The sequence below is a fragment of the Petromyzon marinus genome, chromosome 25 (genome assembly GCF_048934315.1).
Source record: "Petromyzon marinus isolate PM22_M1 ecotype Great Lakes invasive population chromosome 25, UKy_Petmar_22M1.pri1.0, whole genome shotgun sequence".
NCBI classification, from domain to species: domain Eukaryota; kingdom Metazoa; phylum Chordata; class Hyperoartia; order Petromyzontiformes; family Petromyzontidae; genus Petromyzon; species Petromyzon marinus.
The window spans coordinates 12,760,761-12,783,137 of NC_133691.1; the positions used below are offsets into that span (position 1 = coordinate 12,760,761).

General features: G+C 58.0%; 1 protein-coding gene across 3 annotated transcripts in view; it reads left to right on the top strand.

Annotated features, from left to right (window-relative positions):
• Positions 1-277: 277 nt before the first annotated feature.
• Positions 278-22,377, top strand: part of LOC116945782 (uncharacterized) — a 35,904-nt gene continuing 13,804 nt past the window's right edge. Inside the window, exons 1-2 of one of the 3 annotated variants that reach the window (XM_076069746.1) lie at positions 279-593; positions 10,989-11,126. The gene's annotated coding sequence lies outside the window, so the exon portion shown is untranslated. Of the gene's footprint in view, positions 594-10,988; positions 11,127-19,598; positions 20,082-22,377 lie in introns of those variants that run through there. The other 2 variants (XM_076069749.1, XM_076069748.1) reach the window with 2 other exon arrangements.

Below are 22,377 nucleotides of genomic sequence, written 5' to 3' on the forward strand. Positions count from 1 at the left end.
CCCCGACTCCCCCCCCCCGACTCCGCCCCCGACACCCCCCCGACTCCCCCCCCCCGGACTCCCACCCCCCCGACTCCCCCCTGAACCTCCCCACCTCTCTCCGTCTCCCTCTAGCTCCTCCCCTCTGACTCCCCCCCACTCCCTCTAGCTCCTCCCCTCTGACTCCCCCCCCCACTCCCTCTAGCTCCTCCCCTCTGACTCCCCCCCCCCCACACACTCCCCATCCGCCCCGTGCCCCTCCCCCCGCCTTAACCAAACTCTCTCCTTCAACCCCGCCCCTAGCCGCCCCGCCCCCCAGCCGCCCCCAGCCGCCCCGCCCCCCAGCCCCGCAGATCGGGGGCTGACGCCGCTTCCACGGCCGCTCGCTCCTCCCCACGGCTGCTGCCGCTACGCCGAGGCGCGTCGTGTTATTGTGGCGCTGTGCGGTGGGGGAGAGAGCAGGGAGAGAGGTGGTGGTGGGGGGGGAGACGCAGGAGGCGGAGGAGGAGGAGCCGCGCAGCCACGCGTGGACGCGGGAGAGAGCGCGAGCGAGCGAGGGAGCGAGCGCGGAGAGAAGAGGAGCGGAGCTCGCGACTCGCGAGCGGACCGAAGAGGTGAGAGCGATCGATCGACACCGCCAACCCCACCACTAACCCCACCGGCCCGCGGTTGTGTCTCCCCACCACTACTTCCACACCCGCTCTTCCTCCTCCCCTCGGCGTTGTGGCTCGGCGAGGAGCCCCCCCATCCCCCCCGGGTTCTCCACAACTGTGCTTTGAGTGCGAATAGCGCCGCGTCTCGCCGAGGAAATGGCGAACGGGATGATGGAGAGAGAGAGAGGGGGAGGAGGATGAGGTGTGGAGGAGGTGTGGAGGTGCAGGGCGGACGACGAGGAAGGATGAGTGAGGAAGGATGAGTGAGGAGTCTGGAGGAGCGATGGGTAGAAGGAGGACATAATGAAGAAGGCGGATGACTGACGAAGATGTTCAGATGAGGGAGGAGACGGGATGAGGTTGAGAGACGAGGTGAGATTATACCAAGGGATGAGGAGGAGCTAAGAGGATGGAGGGATGAGAAGAAGCGAGGGGAAGTGACGAGGAGAGTGGGTAAGTTAATCTGCATGAGTAAGTAAGTCTGTATGAGTAAGTCTGCATGAGTAAGTCTGTATGAGTAAGTAGGTCTACATGAGTAACTAAGTCTGTATGAGTAAGTCTGTATGAGTGAGTAAGTCTGCATAAGTAAGTCTGCATGAGTAAGTCTGTATGAGTAAGTAAGTCTGCATGAGTAAGTAAGTCTGCATGAGTAAGTCTGCATGAGTAAGTAAGTCTGCATGAGTAAGTAGGTCTGCATGAGTAAGTAAGTCTGCATGATTAAGTAGGTCTGCATGAGTAAGTAAGTCTGCATAAGTAAGTAGGTCTACATGAGTAACTAAGTCTGCATGAGTAAGTAGGTCTGCATGAGTAAGTCTGTATGAGTAAGTAAGTTTGCATGAGTAAGTTAATCTGCATGAGTAAGTAAGTCTGCATAAGTAAGTCTGCATAAGTAAGTCTGCATAAGTAAGTCTGTATGAGTAAGTAAGTCTGCATAAGTAAGTATGTCTGCATGAGTAAGTAAGTCTGCATGAGTAAGTAAGTCTGCATGAGTAAGTCTGCATAAGTAAGTAAGTCTGCATAAGTAAGTAGGTCTGCATGAGTAAGTAAGTCTGTATAAGTAAGTAAGTCTGTATGAGTAAGTAGGTCTGTATGAGTAAGTAGGCCTGCATGAGTAAGTAGGTCTGTATGAGTAAGTAAGTCTGCATGAGTAAGTAAGTCTGCATGAGTAAGTCTGCATGAGTAAGTAAGTTTGCATGAGTAAGTTAATCTGCATGAGTAAGTAGGTCTGTATGAGTAAGTAGGTCTGTATGAGTAAGTAGGTCTGTATGAGTAAGTAGGTCTGCATAAGTAAGTCTGCATGAGTCTGCATGAGTAAGTAAGTTTGCATGAGTAAGTTAATCTGCATGAGTAAGTAGGTCTGTATGAGTAAGTAAGTTTGCATGAGTAAGTAGGTCTGCATGAGTAAGTAAGTCTGCATGAGTAAGTAGGTCTGCATGAGTAAGTAAGTCTGCATGAGTAAGTAAGTCTGCATGAGTAAGTAAGTCTGCATGAGTAAGTAGGTCTGCATGAGTAAGTTAATCTGTATAAGTAAGTAGGTCTGCATGAGTAAGTAAGTCTGCATGAGTAAGTAGGTCTGTATGAGTAAGTAGGTCTGCATGAGTAAGTAGGTCTGTATGAGTAAGTAGGTCTGCATGAGTAAGTAAGTCTGCATAAGTAAGTCTGCATGAGTAAGTAAGTCTGCATGAGTAAGTAGGTCTGTATGAGTAAGTAGGTCTGTATGAGTAAGTAGGTCTGTATGAGTATGTAGGTTTGCATGAGTAAGTAAGTCTGCATGAGTAAGTAAGTCTGCATGAGTAAGTAAGTCTGCATGAGTAAGTAGGTCTGTATGAGTAAGTAGGTCTGCATGAGTAAGTAAGTCTGCATGAGTAAGTAAGTCTGCATGAGTAAGTAAGTCTGCATGAGTAAGTAAGTCTGTATGAGTAAGTAGGTCTGCACGAGTAAGTAGGTCTGCATAAGTAAGTCAGCATGAGTAAGTTAATCTGTATAAGTAAGTAGGTCTGCATGAGTAAGTCTGCATGAGTAAGTAAGTCTGCATGAGTAAGTAAGTCTGCATGAGTAAGTCTGCATGAGTCAGTAAGTCTGCATAAGTAAGTAGGTCTGTATAAGTAGGTCTGCATGAGTAAGTAAGTCTGCATGAGTAAGTAGGTCTGCATGAGTCAGTAAGTCTGCATAAGTAAGTAGGTCTGTATAAGTAGGTCTGCATGAGTAAGTAGGTCTGCATGAGTAAGTAAGTCTGCATGAGTAAGTAAGTCTGCATGAGTAAGTAAGTTTGCATGAGTAAGTTGGTCTGCATAAGTAAGTAGGTCTGTATGAGTAAGTTAATCTGTATAAGTAAGTAAGTCTGCATGAGTAAGTAAGTCTGCATGAGTAAGTAAGTCTGCATGAGTAAGTAAGTCTGCATAAGTAAGTAGGTCTGCATGAGTAAGTAGGTCTGTATGAGTAAGTAAGTCTGCATGAGTAAGTTAATCTGTATAAGTAAGTAGGTCTGCATGAGTAAGTAGGTCTGCATGAGTAAGTAGGTCTGCATGAGTAAGTAAGTCTGCATGAGTAAGTAAGTCTGCATGAGTAAGTAAGTCTGCATGAGTAAGTAGGTCTGTATGAGTAAGTAGGTCTGCATGAGTAAGTAGGCCTGCATGAGTAAGTAGGTCTGTATAAGTAAGTCTGCATGAGTAAGTAGGTCTGCATGAGTAAGTAAGTCTGCATAAGTAAGTAAGTCTGCATGAGTAAGTAAGTCTGCATGAGTAAGTAAGTCTGCATGAGTAAGTAGGTCTGCATGAGTAAGTAAGTCTGCATGAGTAAGTAGGTTTGCATGAGTAAGTAGGTCTGTATGAGTAAGTAGGTCTGCATGAGCAAGTAAGTCTGTATGAGTAAGTAAGTCTGCATGAGTAAGTAGGTCTGCATGAGTAAGTAAGTCTGCATGAGTAAGTAAGTCTGTATGAGTAAGTAAGTGTATGAGTAAGTAGGTCTGTATGAGTAAGTAAGTCTGTATGAGTAAGTAGGTCTGCATGAGTAAGTAGGTCTGCATGAGTAAGTAGGTCTGCATGAGTAAGTAAGTCTGCATGAGTAAGTAAGTCTGCATGAGTAAGTAAGTCTGCATGAGTAAGTAGGTCTGCATGAGTAAGTAAGTCTGCATGAGTAAGTAGGTCTGCATGAGTAAGTAGGTCTGCATGAGTAAGTAGGTCTGCATGAGTAAGTAAGTCTGCATGAGTAAGTAGGTCTGCATGAGTAAGTAGGTCTGCATGAGTAAGTAAGTCTGCAAGAGTAAGTAAGTCTGCATGAGTATGCGGGGGGATGAGTATGAATGGCGAAGGGTGCGAGAGAAGAAGTTGGATTAGTCGGAGGAGAGACGAGGAGGGAGGTCATAACGACTTAAAACCCAAACAACAACAAGCTGCGGCATGCGAGGCGGGAGGGAGGGAGAGGGGGAGGGAGGGAGAGGGAGGGAGGGGAGGGGGAGGGAGGGAGGGAGAGTTCCCCTACAATAGGGGGATGCAAGAGGAGCCGTGCGTAACGAACCGCGACCCCTTGAGACCACGACCTCTTTTACCAACCCCTGACCGCGACCTTTGGAGCGTGTGACCTATTGACCCCCCCGAGACCCTGATGATCTCGACCCGCTGGGGTAAGTTGCATTAAGAACTCATTTTGCGTAGCTTTGTTGCTGCCGAGTTTGCTCTTTAAATCTGAGCCGTTTAAAACGGTCAGTGAAATACTAAAACGGTCACGATTGACCACTGCTGATGCTTGATGACACCCATTACGGAGGAAATCGGTTTGAGAGGGGGTGAACAATCAGATGGGTGGACAATGTGAGCGGTGGATAATCAGAGTGAGTGGTGGACAGTCATTAGTGAGGGGTGAACAATCGTGGTTATAGTAGTGAGAGGGTTGGGCAATCGAAGTGAGCCGTGGGCATGGGGTAAAATTGGTGGACGATCGTGGAAGCAAGTGTGGTGGACAATGAGAGTGAGCGTGGTGGAGCAGTAGCAGCTGCTGTGGCTGCCACCACCCCACAGTTCCCCGAGCACCAACTGTTGAATGCGTAAACACCGCCAGCAGTAACATCCACCACCGCCATCACCACCGCCATCATCACCGCCACCACTGCCATCGCCACCACCGCCATCACCACCACCGCCATCACCACCGCCATCACCACCGTCATCATCACCGCCACCACTGCCATCACCACCACCGCCATCATCACCGCCATCATCACCGCCATCACTGCCATCACCACCACCGCCATCATCACCGCCATCATCAACACCACCACCACCGCCATCATCACCGCCATCATCAACACCACCACCGCCATCATCACCGCCACCACTGCCATCACCACCACTGCCATCATCACCGCCATCATCAACACCACCACCACCATCATCACCGCCATCATCAACACCACCACCACCGCCATCACCACCACCGCCATCATCAACACCACCACTGCCATCATCACCGACGCCACCGCCGAGCGCGTCAGTGCGACTGCCGCTCGGCGTCCAGCAAGAGGGGCTGGATGTGAATTGAGGACCGGTGGCAGTGACAACTCTCGGAGGTGATCATTAGCGCCGGGTGTGGTGCCCACAAGATGCGGACTCCCAGTATGGGGTCATAAATATGCAGTACGCAAAGTGGCTTTTTGCTCCGGTTTCCTCCCGCATACTAAACGCACAAACGCACGCGCAAAGCGCGATTTTGGCTTTTAAAAGTATCAAACGTCCAATTGCCAGGTGCCCTGCTGAAAAGGACGGGAAACATCGCGAGGTTCTCCTGGATTACGCACGATTTTGTTGTCATCATCATCAGCATCATCATCTTCGTCGCCGGAGTCATTCAAAGCCGCCACCTAGCTATTGAAAAGGAGTTGGAACAAACATCGCAATGTGGGACGACCCTGGAAACGAGTTGCGGACCCCAGCAGAGTTCCGTGTGTGTGTGTGTTGGGTTTTTATTTTTTTATTTTCACGGTTGCTGAGCGCGGTTCTGCCCAAAGGACCGTCAAAGCCGTGATGATGGCCCAGCCGCCCGCACTGGAATGTCGCCGTAACCAATCTCGATGTTGCACGGGTCCCCTCCTCTAGTCGGGTGTTGGTGAAGGCCACCGTCCAGGGGCGATCCCTAGGCACGCTGTAGCGCATCTCCGTTATGCCCGAGGCTGTGCACGCACTTTGTTTACTCGCTTCATAAACGTGATATCTTCTTTTACGCCGTTGTTGTTGTTGATTTGTACGAAACCGTTTATCGTTTGTCCTGTTTGTAGAAAGTTCTGGCGTGGGTTCCCCTGTGTAAATAATTTGTTGTTCTTGTTGTTTCTGCTCCTCGTCAGTTTGCACATTCCCTTCCACCCTGCAGTGCCCTGTAGTGGCTGCCTGCCAATCCCGACGGCTTTAGGCTGTGCTCTCCGAGTCTCTGTGTAACTCTTTAGAGCTCTGTGCAACTCTTTAGAGCTCTGTGCAACTCTTTAGAGCTCTGTGCAACTCTTTAGAGCTCTGTGCAACTCTTTAGGGCTCTGCAACTCCGCGGGCCTCTGTATAACTGCAAGGTACTGCAACTTCCGCCACGGCCGACCATTTTGGGCCGTGGTTGTCCCGGTAACGGAGCTCCCTAGCTCAACGGGGCCTTGCCAGCTGAAATAAATCCCAAGTCCGAGGAGTGAACACGTTGCTGGAATCGACGAACGTTGTTTAAAATTGCTTTTAATGTTTAGCTAAGTTTGATGTTGTTTTTGCTGCTTTTATGATTTTATGTAAAGTGTCTTTGAGTATTCAGAAAAGCGCTCAACAAATAAAATTTATTAAGAGCTTGGGGATGAGAGGCGACGGGATAATCCCAAAGCGGATCGTTGGTGCGAGGGAAGAAGCGGAGAGAGAAGCGTTGTGACAGGCAGCGTGGCGAGTGAGTGGTGCAGTGAGCAGGTGGGTAGGTGAGTTGGTGGGTGAGCGAGTCTGTTGTTTTGACACAATAGCAAGCGGAGCGTCGGCTGGCTCTAACGCAAAGGGTTGGCACAGAGGCGAGCACGGCTGGTGCATCTGCCAGTCACCTTAGTCAGTCAACCCATGGCCACCTGGGTTTGTTCCGTGACCGACCAACGGCCCTTCGACACTTAACGTGGCCTGAAAGTGCACCCATCACGGCACAAGCGCCGTGGTGACATAACCGCCACTTGGTGGTTGTTGTTGTTGTGACCTGCAGTGTGGTGGTGGTTAAACACGGTGTGGTGGATGAAACGAAACACTCCAATGGTCTGGTACAGATCGAGTCGCCAGCACGGATGGTGGAATCAACGCATTAAGTAACCACGGGAGGTGGTCATCACGGCAGTCGCGATAGAGGAGGTTTTTTGCCGCTCGACTTCTATTTAATTAAAAAGCCGCTGATTTAGTCAACTTTCTTCGACGCCTTTCAGCTACGCGCGGAGTGAAGTGCGACCGATGTAGTACTGTATAGGATAACGACGTCGGCCTTCCTGCCACGGCTGTACGCTCACGAGATGGGCTCGCTGCCCGAAACTTTACGCACTTGCTCGCTATGTTTCCCGTGTCCGTCGGCGGTACATGTGTGCGCCACAGTGGCTAGGAGATGTTAACTACCTCGCCTGGTATACAGGAGTTCGTGGGTTCGATCCCGACCCTGACGCCTGCTGTATATTTGGAGTTTAAATGTCTCTCTCCCTGTGATCGTGTAGATTTTTCTCCGGGTCCTCTGGTTTTTTCCCTCCACCTTTAGTTGAGAGTATTTGGCCGCGATAAATTTCCACATGATGAGCCACTTTGTCGAGCTCTCATTTGTGGCCAGGTCGCTTATGGAAAAGAGCTACATAGTTCAGTGGGCCTTACCCGGTAAAATAAAGAATAGTTTGTAGAGTTTAGTTTAGGCTGGCTGTCAGCTCGAAACGTTGCACGCTCGCTCGCTCGCTCGCTACGTTTCCCGTGTCGAACCGCGGCGAACTGTGACCAAGGGGAGGGAGGGGCAGGCAGAGTTGTTTTTTTGCACAGAGTGCTCGTGGAGTCGCTTGGTTACATCTCTCGGTTTTATTTGGCAAAATAATTTGGCGACGTTTCTGCTGCTGCTGCGTCGGCAGCGGTGCACAGGCGCTAAACAACAAACGCCACGTTCGTCAACAGCGGCGCGTAGAGAGGCCGGCGCCGCTGCCACCGCCACCGGAGAGACGGAGCGAACAATAGCTGGAGACCGCACCACACCCCCATGGTGCCCTGGCAACAATTACATTCTCGCAATGTTTCCCAGTGACCAGGTCTCACTTTTTGCGTATGAACAGTCATCCGCCCATCGGTAGGTAATGAGTAAGGGACACGTTCTGCTTTTTTTGTTAATTAAATGAGTTTATGCATAATTCAGTGCAGAACTTTTGAAGGGCTTGTCTGCCAGGTCGCTTATGGAAAAGAGCTACATAGCTCAGTGGGCCTCACCTGGTAAAATAAAATTAGCGTTTTATAATGAGTTTATAGTTACCTAATGTCTGCCAGTGGGTGGTCGGTCATCATCATGTTAACATAAGACCGTTCAACAAAAATAGGTTTTCACCCTTTGTAAGGAATCAAGTCTCTATGAACCACACGAACTTGTGGTGAACATGCAAACAAACATGCTCTGATAATATATACATTGCCTTTGAAACTGATTGACCTACAACATCTTAACACCTCCTGGTTTTTTTGTCAAAAAGGGTAAAACCTATTCTTAATTTTATACTTTGATACTGGCAAAAAAAGGCCCCGTGATATACGACCGTTTACCTGGAGACAGTGTCGACGTTTCATTCCTCGCAGCCCCCACCCCCCCTCGTGGCCTGTACAGTGCAGTCTCCTGATCATATCTGGATTCGCGTTGGCGACGTCCGTTTTTGCCGAGTCGACGGTGTCGGTTGCGTTCAAGGTGACGTGAAAACGTGTAACAGGTGGAGGCGCCGCGTCCAGAACGAGCCCCTCGTTCGAGACCCAAACGCCGCGCCTTCCGCTGGCTTTTTGACGTTCCTGCTGTGACCACCAACCGCATCGGAACATTACCAGGCCAATGCGCACATCTCCTACGCGGCGAGTACACGCACAGCGATTGTGGCCATGCGACCCAAACTATGGACCAGACAGTAAATCCAGTGGTCTGTGCTCCTCCCAACAGAGGAGGAGGAACAGCAAAACGACACTCTCTCTCTCGCTCTGATGAAGCCCTCTCTATATGGCCAGTAACAGACCTCGACATTGGCACCTGGCTTCCTGAAGCTATTGCCAGTCTTAACGTGCCCCTTGAGACCATTTCATTGATATTTACCAGAGAAAGGACGTGGAATTTATTATTTTGAACGTCGGGTCCAATTTTCAAAGCTTGAAATTTCAGCATTGCCGCCGCCACCGCCATCTCCCCGCCCTCCCCGGGAGGTTGCTATGGCTCTGTGTATTTATTTTATGTGGGGGTAGCGGCCTGTGAAGAGGGAACCGCCCGCTCTCCTCCTCCTTCTCATGCAGGACCGGCCGACTTGAGCTCAAGTTGTTTTCTTTTAATGGTGCGGACTCCACGTCGGGTTTCAAATGAGTGCGGGCGCGGCCGGGGGGAGCGGCCCGGCCTCGTGGGAGCCCCAGGACGAGCGCGGGAAAACAATGATGACCATGAGCCCGGCGAGCGCTTCGTCCGCATGCCCGAGGGCAACATGCGTGGTGTTGACGTGCGTGGCGTTGACGTGCGTGGTGTTGGCGTGCGTGGCGTTGACGTGCGTGGCGTTCACGTGCGTGGAGTGACGTGCGTGGTGCGACTGTCCCGGCTATTCGTCTGAGAAATGGTGGCAGAGAGATGGTCAGCGGCACATTAATCCACTTGCAATCCAGAGGTCGCTGCCGGTTCGATTCAGTCGCCCAGCACCGCGGTTGTAACAATGGGGGAGAATTTCTCGAAGCCTTCTCCGCCTCCGCCCACTCAGCTGGGTAGACGGGGTCAACCGCAGTTGGTCTGTGATCCTCCATAATACAGGTTTTTTTTTGGGTTAGATCGTGTAAATATAAATGTGTAAATATAAGTGTCCTCATTAAACCCGTCTCTGATCAACAGGTTGTGAGCGACTCTTGTCCACCTCTTCCCAGACGTCTGGTCAGCGTGGAAGAGTAGACCAAATACTACTCCCTGGCATGAGCAAGCGAACAATAACAGGGTCAGTTTAACACATAGACTTTCGCGACCAATATTATTCATAATAAACGTTTTTGGGTTATAACGCGATCTAACCCAAAAACGTTTATTATGAATAACAGGGTCGTCAGCTGAGAAAAAGAGGGCATGTCTAACCACGCGGTGACTTTTACCGCTTTGCTGTTTGTACGTTGGTGCATGCTAATCAGCGTGTTCCTGACGCGCGCAACCGGTAGTGCTGAATGTGGTTGTCTCTGAACAGCCCTCCTTGGCGGTTCCTCGGCCGAACGTTGGTCGAGCACAGAAACCCCCCCCCCCTCTCTCCCTCTCTCCGGTGTCGTTTGGCTGAGCGAGCCAAGGAAAATTAAGGTCCCGCACTCCCGGCCGGAGTGCGTGGGTGAGCGGCCGACTCGGTGTTTTGCTGCGGAACGTTCTGTCCTTTGGAGGGACGCTGTCTCCCGCACACGCATGCGCACGCGCGTGCATGCACGCGCGTGTGCTCGCGTGCACGGAGATGGAAGTCTCCGTTGCCAAGGGAGACCTGGGGTGGAAACGGAGCGACAAAAATAGTGATTTTTTTTTTTTTGCTCAACCGAGCGTCGAGACGGTGCTCACCTGTTTACAGCGATGGAAATTGCACATTCCACATTACTATGGTGGGAGCAAGTCTCTCCACTGTTGACCTCCCCACAAAGTGGTATATCATCAACCTCGAAGTAATGGTGGGCTGAGTCAACCCCCCCCAGTCCGTGAGTTAAGATACAAATTGCAGCTCTGAGCAATTGTAATTCATCACAATGCCGCCATCTCTACCCTCTTCCTCGTCCTCCTCTTGTCTCCTCCACTTCTACTCCCCTCATTCTGTTTGCCCTCCTCATCCTCTTCATCCTCTTCATCCTGTCTCCTCCCCGCCTTGCTCACCCTGTCTCCTCCTCAGATCTTCTCCCCGGGTTCCCCTAATTCCGACTTTTGTCCGCCGCTCGCCGTCCCTCCCTCTCTCTCCGGAGGCCCCTCGTGTCCCGGCTCATCAGCCCGGGCCGCGCACAGCTTCTGACAGAGTCCTTGAGATGCGGCCTTGGCACGGGCGTGGAGAGAGAGAGGGAGGGAGAGAGAGAGAGAGCGCGGGAGAACGAACGACCTCTGTTTGTCGGGACGCCCGTGTGGTTTGAGATCTCACGCGTGCTTGCGTGCGTGCGTGTCCCCTCCCAGGTTCGTGCGGCTCGGCTTGAGAGAAAGAGGGAGCGGCCATCACGGCGCCGCCGTGCGGTGGCTGTTTCTGGCAAGGGCGCGCGCCTGGCAGGCCCCGTGGGTTCGCGCCGGGCAGCAGGGGACGCACGGCCGTTGGAGGTATTTGCGAAAGAAAAAAGAAAAAAAGCGGGGAAGAAAAAAAAACCCCATCTTATAAAAACACGAGCCCCGGAGCGCCGCGATTTTAACGGCCGCCATTTACGGTTACGCTCCGCGGAGCCGAGACCCCCGCGGACCGCGGCGCGGCCCTCGGTGGCCGCGGTGGCGGCTCGCCCGGCGGGGGGAGGGAGGGGGGCCAGGATGGGGGGGGGGGCAGGACGACGACGTGGAGGGGGTGCCCGCCCCGCTGCGTTGCAGGCGGGTGCGGGGTAAGAGCGGTTCTGGACGTAGGCTCGGGACGTGGGGGCTGGGAGGTGAACATTTTTTTTGGAGCTCCGCTCAAGAATGCAGACGGCCGTTGCCGGGTTTCCTACTTTCGCTGTTTCGTCCGAACGCGTGGCCGTTTCGTTCCGTCGAAAAATCGTTGGAGGCATGGGCTGGGACGGTTACAAAATTCATTCTCGCCGTCGTCCAAATACATTCCTTTTTTTCGTGACTATTCTGGCAACTGGAATATAAAAACAATAGAATTGCGCCATTTCAGTTGCGGTGTTGTGTTTTAATCCGAAATAATGAGTACGTTGATGTATTCCATCCGGTCGCGGTTATAATTGTGGACGCCACTTCAATGACGGCGCGCGTATGGCACGGTGCGCGGCTGCCTAAACGTAAACAGCCCCCCGCTTCGAGAACTGGGAAGTTGCTCAACTCGCACAAATAAAAATGCACTCGCTCGCGCGCCGCCGCGGTTGTCCGGCCGCCTCCTCGACGGAAGCCCGGCACGAGACGGCGATCGCTGTCCCCAAATCAGGGTCTCTTTGTCCGCACGCGATCACTGGCGGCGGCAGCCAAACGAGCGTGTTTACCGCGACGGCAGCTTGGCGCGCGCCCGGGCTCGTTAACCACCGCCACCGCCGTTCGATCGCTCTGTCGTCGGCGGCTGTGGCCCGGGGGGTTGTGTGCTCACGGTCGAGGCTGTAGCCCAGGGGCAGCGTGTGATAGACGCTACAGCCCAGGGGCTGGGTGTGCTCACGTTGGAGGCTATGCCGAGGGGCTGTGCGTGGTGGAGGCTGTGCCCAGGGGGGGGCTCTACGTGCTCACAGTTGAGGCTGTAGGAGATGGGCGGCCGTGGTCGGGGATGGCATCGGCTGCTGTTGCATCGTCAGCCACCACGGCTTCCCCGCTGTCCCTTTAAAACCCCGTCTGGCCGCCCGGTGCCGGGCCCAGCTTCTACGGTGCTGCTGCGCGCGCAACGAAGTGCGTACCCGCGGGGGACACGTGGACCGAGTGAACGCGCTCGGAATTGTGGGCGTGCGCGGTGTGTGCAACGGCGGTGGCTCACGCGTACACACAGGGCGTACTCGCTGAACCGGTACGCGGCGAGTACGCACACGGCGAGCGCATAGGATGGGAGCGTGTGCACGGGGGTGCTCGGGAGTGCCCGCGCGTACACCCTCCACGCGCGTACACGCTCCACACGCTCCACGCGCGTACACGCTCCGCGCGCGTACACGCTCCGCGCGCGTACACGCTCCGCGCGCGTACACCCTCCACGCGCGTACACGCTCCGCGCGCGTACACGCTCCGCATTCCTGCTGCTCAGTGCCAGCGCCGCTCGGCTCGGGCACCACTCTGTAATTTCACACCACAATGAGCTCAGCAGCCGCACCGCGTCCACCACGCGGGGTGGGGCAGGGTGGGGGGGGGGGGTGGGTGCTTTGGGGGGGGGGGGGGGGCGGGGTTTACCAGATTCACACGACGCTCGCGCCGCTCGCGCACACGTGTTATTCGCACGCGTGTTTACACGCGTGCGAATAACACGCGCATGCACATCCCCCACAATGGCAAATTTTCTGCTTCGGCCTACGTTACCTTGGGGTCGAGCAGCGGACCGTTGGGGGCTTGTTGCGGACTTTCGCGGTTCAAACTCGGCGGCAGCCCCGGTTAATGCCGCGTCACACGTGCGCCGTCTGCTCCGCAGTGGACGCCAAAGTTCCCGTAGTGTTATTCAGACGGCCGTGTTTACCGTTGTCACGGTGTTAAGTTGCCAAATTCTTGTAAATGACCATCAAATTATTTAATTGGGTAAAAATCATTCGGCCACATCTGCTCGCACCCCCCTTTTCCCCGCCCGCCCCCCCCCCCCCCCACAGCCTCGCCGCTACAAGAGCGATGCGAGTGCCAAACGTCCCCGGCGGTTTGATTTCGCGATCCGTCGTCGCATAGTCGCATAGTCCGCCTCGGCCACAATGGACCGAGTGTTCAGGCGGGGCCGCGGGCGCCGAACGCTCCGCTTGGGAAACAACGCGTCGCCCCCCGTGCCGCCTGACACGCCATCACGTGCTTTACCAAAAACGATGGAGACCCCCTCCACTGCCGCCCCCGCCCCCCGAACCAATCGTTAACCTCCCCGGTGCCCGGCTCTGCCCGCACGCCGGGTGGCGCGGGGAACAATGGGCGCTCTCACGGGAAGCCTTTCCGCTTCTCAGCGTTCTCGAAGCGTCGACGTTGCTCGGCGCTCCCCGTGCCGCGGGTGTGCGTGCGCTTGGACGTGGGCGCGGGGGTGTCAGGATGCAGATTGCCGTGGGTGTCAGTGTGCGTTACAACACGGGCACGTGAGTGGTTGAGCACGCTGCAACGCGGGAGTTGTGGGTGTTAGAACGCGGGCGTGTTAGGGGGGGCGTTAGAACGCGCACACGACGGGTGTTGTGGTTCGTTATCACGTGGGTGTTGGATCAGGTGAGAATGCGGACATGTGGGTGTTAACGTGCGTGAGAATGCGGGCATGTGGGTGTTGAAGTACGTTAAAACGCGGGCGCCGTGGGTGTCGGGGTCGCGCTATGCACGTTGAACTTCTTTCGCACCGTACGTAGCCAACCGTGCTAATCGGCGGTGCGGGAACGCGGGCACGGGTGTGCAATGAAACTGCTCTGGGCTGAAGGTGGGTTGTGGCGACGCAGGTGTGTGACGCAGGTGTGTGACGCAGGTGTGTGACGCAGGTGTGTGACGCAGGTGTGTGACGCAGGTGTGTGACGCAGGTGTGTGACGCAGGTGTGTGACGCTTGTACGCCACGTCAAGCAGCGCACGCCTCTTTGCATTGGCCCAAGCGGCTGCGCGTTCGGCGCTCGTCGCGGACGTTGATGGTCCGACTCGGCCTGGCCGCCCTGGTTAACACCGCGGGCGTATTGGTCCACTCGGACAAATCGCTTTTGACAACCGCGTCGAGTTGCTGTGCCGTCGCCGCACGGCTGCCCACGAGGACGTTCAGCGGGTTTGACGACAGCGACCCGCGGGGCCAGGAAGGGGTTGTAGCCGCTGCTGTCGGGGGGTGCCGAGACCCGATTCTACATACCCTGAACTTAAACTAAACTATTAACTAGACAATTTTATCTCACCAGGTGAGCCCCATTGAGCTGTACAGCTCTTTTTCAAAGGCGACCTGGCAATCACAAATGATAGCTCATTTGTGATTTGTTAAGTGTGGCGGCTTATCGCATGGAAATTTATAGCAGCAGCCAAATACTCTAAATGCGTGCCGTTGATTCTGAATGTGGTGGGAAAAATCGGAGGACTTGGAGGAAAATCCACACGATCACGGGAGGAGAGAGAGAGAGAGAGAGACAAACTCCAAATATACAACAGGCGTCGGGGTCGGGATCGAACCCACGACCTCCTACATACCCGGCGAGGGAGTTAACATCCCGCCACCGCGGCACCCCTCCCCCACTCAGGAAGTCAGTTTGCGAGAGTGAAGTCGGTGAAACCTGTCCAGGGAGCTCGTAGCTGTGGACGTTCCAAACGCGGTCCGATCGGAATCTTGTCGGATGCTCACTGCGGGGCGGTCAAGAAGTGTTTCTGCCATTTGTCTCCGTGATAGCTGAGCACAGGCCTGAAGCCCCCCCCTCCCCCCCCCCCCCAAAAAAAAAAACCTCAAGCGATCGGCAACAAGCGGCGCTAATTGGCACCGGTGCGGCTCAAAAGGGGCGCGCTGCCCGCAGCGAGCTTGCAAGCTAAAACGTTCGCAAAGGACGTAGAGTCGGTCCCAGCCAGGTCTGTTGATGCCACCACCCCTCGCCGTCGCCCCCTTCCCCCTGCCAGACCCCCCACGTCCTGGCCCCTTGACTCGTCCCGCTCGTTGAGTTTCGCGCCGTGGATTTTTTTAACCTTGCCCCCCCACCCCCGCCCCCCCCCCCCCCCCCAATATTATGCAGCTCCCCCTTCCCGAAGGCCCCGCCACCATTTCCCGTGTCCGAGAAGTAACGCTCATTACGCGACACGGCGACGGTAACCCCCTGTCGGTGACTCCACGCCCCCAGAGGACCCCCTCGTGCCATACTTCCCACCGCCCCGCCGCCCCCTCCCGAGCCCCCACCGCTGCCCACGTCCTCAATGTCAGCCCAAGGTGAATAGCGGCGCCGCGGCGATCGCGCTTGCCAGCTCGCGCGCTGACGCCGCCGCCGCCGCCGTTACCGCCGCCCTCCTCGCCCTGCCTCCATAATTTATACGCGGCACGGCGCGCCGGACCGCTGCGGCAGTGCGGGGAGGAGAGAGAGACGCCGCACATTTTAAAGAGAGACCCGGCGGCCGTGACAGTCGCGCCGCGCTGCTCGTTTCAGATTTTCCACTCCCGGCGTCGTCTAATTTTAATTCCCGCTCGCCCGCTCGCCCGCCCGCCCGCCCGCTCGCACCGCGTGCCCACAGTTTGCATGCGCCCGGGCGGTGTTTTGGCCGCGTGCGAACGGCGGAGGAAGAGTGGGCCGATGTGCCCGGCTCCGGGACCTGCCCCTGCGGCGGCGGCGGCGGCGGCGGCGGTGATGGTGGCAGATCAACCCCCAGAACAAACATTGCCTTAGCCGCTCGCTGTGGCTCCGTGTTTGTCTTGGCTGCAGGTGATAAGGCGCGGGGGTGCAGGGACGCGGTGGGGGGGGGAGGCGGGCGCGGTGTTGGTTTCATGGCGAGCCGTGGGACGCGCTGAGCTGCGTGGAGACGTTTTGGCTGTGCGAGTTTGCCCCCCCCGGCCGCCCGTGCTGACGGGCGGAGTGCGGTAATGGTTGCCGGACTCCAGGGCAGGATCCACCTCATTTCTTGCTGCGGTTCTGTCCCTGTGCGTGCGTCTGTGTTTGTGTGTTGGGGAGCGGCAGTGTGATGGTTCGCGCTTTACGCTGCGAACCCGGTGATTCGGGTCCAATTTCCGCTCACGGCCAATGTCAGTGACGAATATCGACATCGGTCTAGGGCGCTCCACTAGGTCGGCTCGGCATTAATAAGAGTAGCTGGTGCGGTGTGTAAACATCGACACTTTTGAGACAAAGGCGGCCGGACGTGGCGACGGCCGCACCATCGCCCCTCGTGCGCCGCGCCGGCCTTCATAGGTGCTCTCTAACGGCACTTGCCCCAACAGTCCATGGAAGGCTGCACGGGTTGGATCTTTGTCTCCGAGCGCGGTGTGCGTCTTTTCACTCCGTTTGGCCGGCGGCTCTGGCCCTGAGGAGCCGCGTTGTCCGCGTGCGAGCCGACCTGGGCGTGCGCCGCGGCGGTGGCGGCGGCCCGCGGGCACACGCGTCGTCTGGGTCAGTCGAGAGGGCCCCACGAAGCGCCAGCAGAGCTACGGGGAGCAGAAATTTATATTTTGGGAGCTGAGGGTCAAATGGGAGAGGGCGCGGGCAGGGCTGGATCCCGGTTGCCCTGGACTCCCGCTGCTCACGTTGCTGCTTTTGTTGGTTTTGCCAGTGCCCCCCCCAACTCCCTCCCTCCCTCCCTCCACTCCGCCCTCTTCTGCGCCACACCCTGCCCAGTGCCGTGCCGCCCGCGGGCGATGGGCCGAACTCCGCGTTCCGTGTCGTGCGTTGCTCGCTCTGCGGGTTCCCCCCCCCCCCCTGCCCCGCGTGGCACGGTCCGCGCTAACTGTGCCAATGCGCTGTGTACGTCTGCCGTGTCCTGTACTGGCGTACGCAATATCCTGCGTGGCACCGTCCGTTTCGCGTATACCACGTGCCCTGTCCCCTGTGCCACGCGCCACGTCCCGTGGCGCCGTACCCGCTTGTGCCACCCCCGCGTGCCCGCCGTGTGCCACGCCGTCGCCGTGCGCCACGTCGGGGATTGCGTCCCCCTCGCCGTCCAAAATTGCGTCACGTGCGGCGGCGGCGGCGGCGGCGGTGGCGGCGGCGCCAATTTCGGCGTGACATCACCGGGCTGTGGGTGCGACGAGCGGTTGCCCGCGGGTGCGCCAACTCGACGGGATGTTGGCTGGCCCGGTGGAGACTCCCGCCGTCGCTGGGGGGGCAGCAGGAATCGGAGGGGTGGGGGGTCCCTTGGGAGCGCCATGCGAGTGCGCGCGGCAGGGCGGGACTTCCTCCTGTTCCGTGTTCAAATGGAAATCTCCTCTCACTTGCCTGCGATGGGGGTGGGGGGGGAGTGGGGGGGAGTAGGGGGGGGGTTGCAGGGCAGTTAGCGGGTGACGTTGGGAGGCCGCGAGTGCTCAAAACCGCACCCAAAAATCCCCCGCCGAGCCTTCGTCCAGTGCGTTAATCGCGTCGTTATCCATTTACATTCACTTGCGTGTGAGCGGCACCATCACGCGCATCGCAAGCTTGGAACACGGTGGGACGTGGGTAGCCGACGCGGCGGCCGGAGGCGCGATCGACGCGGATGAGGGTGCGGAGAGGCGAGGGGGAACAGCTTGTGGAGCGCTTCGGCGTAGCCAACGGCGACGGTGGCGGCGACGCTCCGACGCGTCGGACGCGGGGGCACAGCGCGAGCCGCGCGTCGCTAGCGTAGCCGCTGTCCGCGGGGACGGAATTCCGTGAGGGGGAGAGAGACCCGTGCTTGGAGTCACAACTGAGAGCGGGAGAGGGGGGGAGCAGGCATGCGGATTTTGAGATCGCACGCGAATGACGTCAACAGAACGGTTCGTAAAAGTGAGCGGGGGCTTTTGGGGCGGGGCGGGGCGCGGGCCAGACGGTGGAGCGAGGATCACTACGGAGCTGCAGACAAAGGGGGGAAAAGCGCCTCGGGGCTGTCCACCGCGGAGGTTGGAGCATTTGGATTGGTTCGTGTGCTCGTGCTAAGTGGGTCCACTGCGTTGCGATACCAAGTTAGCGTTGGAACTACGGAGGAAGGTAGGGGGCCCGCTCGTGTTATACGTAGGAGCTGTGGTTAGAACCATGATCAAGCTGAGGATAGAGTTAGGGCTACGGAGATGGTGCATAGCTTTGGACGGTGAGGAGTAGGGTTGAGGTTAGGGGTTGAGATACGGTAAGAGGTGGTCAGCGGGGAGCTCTATGGGTAGCAGTATTGTTCGGCTTCGGAGTCCAGTCGGGAGTTCGTTTGTGGGTATAGTTCTGGATAGATTTAGGTGATGGGTTAAGGGGGGGGTAGGCTTACGGTTAGGGGGGTGGCGTTAGAAGTTGGGGTTGGGGGCATAGTGGCACGGTTAGTGGTGGGGTCACAGAGTGGTGGGGTCACGATGGGAGGGGGGTCACGGTGGGGGGGTGGGGGGGGTTAACACGAGCGATGCCGTGAGGGTTGCATGTTCCCAGAGGGCCGTCTCCTTGAGCTCCGGCGGCCACCGCTAAGTGAGGACGGGCGGCACTGCTGGACGTGCGTGGAGTGTGATAAACGCGCAGCCGCAGCAACATAAATACACGGGGCTGGTGGGAATGTTTTCCTTTCCGTGCGGCAGCCCCTGGCTGTGGGAGGCAGATTGGGGCAGCAGCATCACTCAAACCCCCCCCCGGCACCCCTCCCCCCCTCACCCTGTGCATCGCTCTCTGCTGGTCCAGCGATCACGGTTGTCCACCCCATCCCCCTGTCCCTGCCCCCTCGGTGTCTGTGGGATCAGCTCTGCCGCAGCTCAGGGTGCCACCTGTTGGGGTTTCGCCGAGACGGTCCCGCCAGGAATCGGCATCCCTTGTACCGAAATCTCGTACCGGTCTCGTGTTAAACTTTGTTGCAGTCGCGGACGGCACTGTTTTGGGTACTCCACCTCGGCCGAGCGGGAACCTACGCACTGGTTTTTTTTTATCCGCGGTGGGAACGGTGGCGACGCCGGTCAGAGCGACCCTCCGGGGCGTGCGGGGCGGTTAGCTCCAGACGTCAGCTGTGCCCCGCCACGAGCCCGGCCGTCAGCCTTTCCTTCCTGCGCCGCGCGAAGCCGCCACGGCAGCAGCAGCAGCAGCAGCAGCAGCGGCGGCGGTGGCGGCCCCGCCGCTCGTCCGGTTTATTATTTTTTTTGGTTCCGGTGGTTTTTTTGGCACCGACTCGGCGATTTCCAACTCGGCGCCGCGGCCGTTGCCGCGCCGCTCGCCCGGCGTGTTTGTGACTCGTGGCTCCCCCCACCCCTTCCTCTCTCTCCCCTCCCCTCGAGCTGCCGCCCTCTCCACCGTGACCCCCTCCTCCCCTCCCCCCACGGGCCCCGCTGCCCCCACCACCCATCCTCCCCGGGCCCTCCCCTCTCCTCGTTTCGGCACCGTTGCGCCGCTTGGCACGGAGTAAAAGCGGTTTTGCTCGGTTGCCGCCGCCACCGCCGCCACCACCGCCGCTAGAAATGTTATTGATGTTTTTCTTTCCACCGCCCCCGCCGCTGCCACCACTAAGACCGTCCGCGCCGCGCGCTGCAAAGCATGTTGGGAAACAGATTTGCTGGCGGAAAACCAATTATCCCTGGCGCGTGTGAGAGCGTGCGTGCGTGCGTGCTAGCGAGGCGGGGAGAGCGCGAGCTAGCGAGGGAGAGAGAGTCGGAGAGAGCGAGAGAGGGAGGGCGAGCGAGCGCGCGCGCTTATGATCCCGCCGCACTGTACGGCGCACGGAGAGGCGCGCGGCGCTGCATTAGTTTTGTTGTTTTTGTTTTGAATTTGAGCGCGCTGCCCACGCGACGCCACGCCGATGACTTCTCCTGCCGGGGCGGCGGTGGCGGCGGTGGCGGCGCCGGCGTCATCGGCTCGTCCTCGCTGCAGGTGACGACGGCGGCGGCGGCGGCGGCGGCGGCGGCGACGGCGACGGTTACGGCGCGCACGCTGCGTTTTTCCTGCGCGTTCGCTCGACCCGCTGGTGCAAGTGGCTCCCGCCATTCCGTGCCGCGGTGGGGTTTTTTCAAAGCGCAATTCTAAATTCTGAGACAACCGCACGCAGCGTGAAATGAGCGCAGCAGAGCCCCTGGGCTCGGCACCGGGAAGAAAAACGTCTCTCGTGCTCTCCCGCTCTCTCTCTCTCTCCCACTTTCACTCTCTCTCTCTCTCTTCCCAACGTCTCTCCGCATCCCTCCCAAGCTACCGCCGCCGCCGCTGCTGCGACCGCTGTACGTGCCCTTATAACCAGGCCGCCGCCGACGCCGCCGCCTTCGGCTGTCGGGCGGTTATCGTAATTTTTTTTTCGGCGCCGAGTGCACCGCTCGCTCGGTCCTCGTGTATCTAGGTCAGAGCGACGGCGGAGAGGGACCCGCAGCGCCGGAGCCAGCGGCCACGGCGAGCGCCGCCACTGCCGCAGGGACGGCTCGGCCGGCGTGGCGAGCGCTCCGCCGGTGCTGGTTCTGCGTGGCTCGCTAGGTTTCTGCGTGCGCTCCACGGCCACCCCACCTCCTCACCGCCCCCCCCCCGTTCCCCCCCCCCCCCGTTCCCCCCCCCCCCGCCATGTGCGCACGCGTGCGGCTTGCGTCTGCGCCACGGACATCGTTTGCATTCGGAAGGCGGCGTCGGCTCGCCGGGATTCAGTGCGCGTCGCGAACGCTCCGCCGCGGTCGGGTCAAAGCCGGGAGACCCCCGAGCGCCTGGGTTCGCCTCCCGGGTTGAGGTCTCGCTCGCGGCGGCGGCGGCTTCTGAGTGACGAGCCGAGCTCTGCGTGGGTCGGGGTCTAAAGGAAGGTGGGGGGCGGGGGCTGCGGGGCTGCGGGGCTGAGGTTGGTGTTTATCCTCATGTGTTGGACAGTTCGTGATGTGTGGGGCGTCCTGGCGGTGTTTGTGATGGGGGCACCGATTGTTGTATGAACAGGGCGCGAGGTGTGTGGGATGTTCTGGGTTTTGGGAGCTGGGTGTGCTGGATATACGGGGTGTTGTTGGCGTTGGGCGCCGAGCGCCGGGTGTGCTGGGTGTGCCGGGTGCCGGGTGTGGTTGGCACTGGGTGCTGCGAGCAAGCTAGCGCATATTAAACGGACCGTGGCCGTGGAGGGGCGGACGTATCGATCGGCCTGCAGGAAGGACGGGAAGTGGCGACGCGCTTCTCGCTCCGTCGCTCGCTGCCGTCCAAGCGAGAATTATTTGGGGGCCGAGAGGCAAAAAATAGACAGGGTGGGGGGGGGGGGTGGGGGGAGAGTTGGCGGGGGGCGGGGGGTGGGGCTGTAATATCAGGCGGCGAGAGGAAGGTGGAGGGAACGGCAGCTCGCGGCTAAGGGCTCGTGAAAAACAGAGGGGGAAAAAAAATCGGCGCAGCTGTTTAATGCGGTCTCACCGGCGCCGGACGTAATTAGGGCCAGCGCTTTGCGTCGGCTTCGACCGTCGCCGGCAAACGAGGGCCCCCGCGCCGCCGCTGCCCGCCGGCTCTGTCGGACGAATAAATAAGCGGGCGAACGGACGCGCCACGGTGAAGCGCTCTGCCCGCTGGTGGGCACCGACTATGAGGGGTTGAGGGGGTGCTGGCGGCGAGGACCCTCGCCTCGTTAGTCGGAGAGCGCGGCCAGCGGGCTCGGCGGAGAGAGACCGCGGCGGTTAGCGGTGGCTGTGGTGGTAGTGGCGGTAGCGGTGGCGGTTGTGCTGGCGGCGGTGGTGATTGCGGCTAATGGTAGTGGTTGGTGGCGATTGCGGTTATGGTAGTGGTGGTGGCAATGGCGATGGCGGGTAGCGGTGGGAACAGCGGTAGCGGTGGTGGCGGAGTTGGTAGAAAAGTGATGATGATGGCAGGTAGTGGTGGAAAAGTGATGATATTAGTGGTGATGATGATGACGGCAAAGGTGGTGGTGGAAAAGTGGTGGCAGTTACGGCGGTTGCGGTATCGGTGATGGTGGTTGATGGCAGTAGTAGTGGTGGTCGCGGTTAGGGTGGCGGTGGTGGCGACGCTACTTGAGATTTGTCTGCGTGGTCGAACCGACTCGGCTACTTGAACGTTCCCGCCGGGTTCGCGGTGCCCGTCCACACCACCGCCATCGTGTGCACGTCCGCTGCGCATCCAGCACCGTCGCCTTCCCCGACGCGGCGGGCCGGCACGCTTGGAGCGCCAACGCGACCGGAATGCCGGCGTGGGAGGGGTGTCCGCCGGCCCGGGG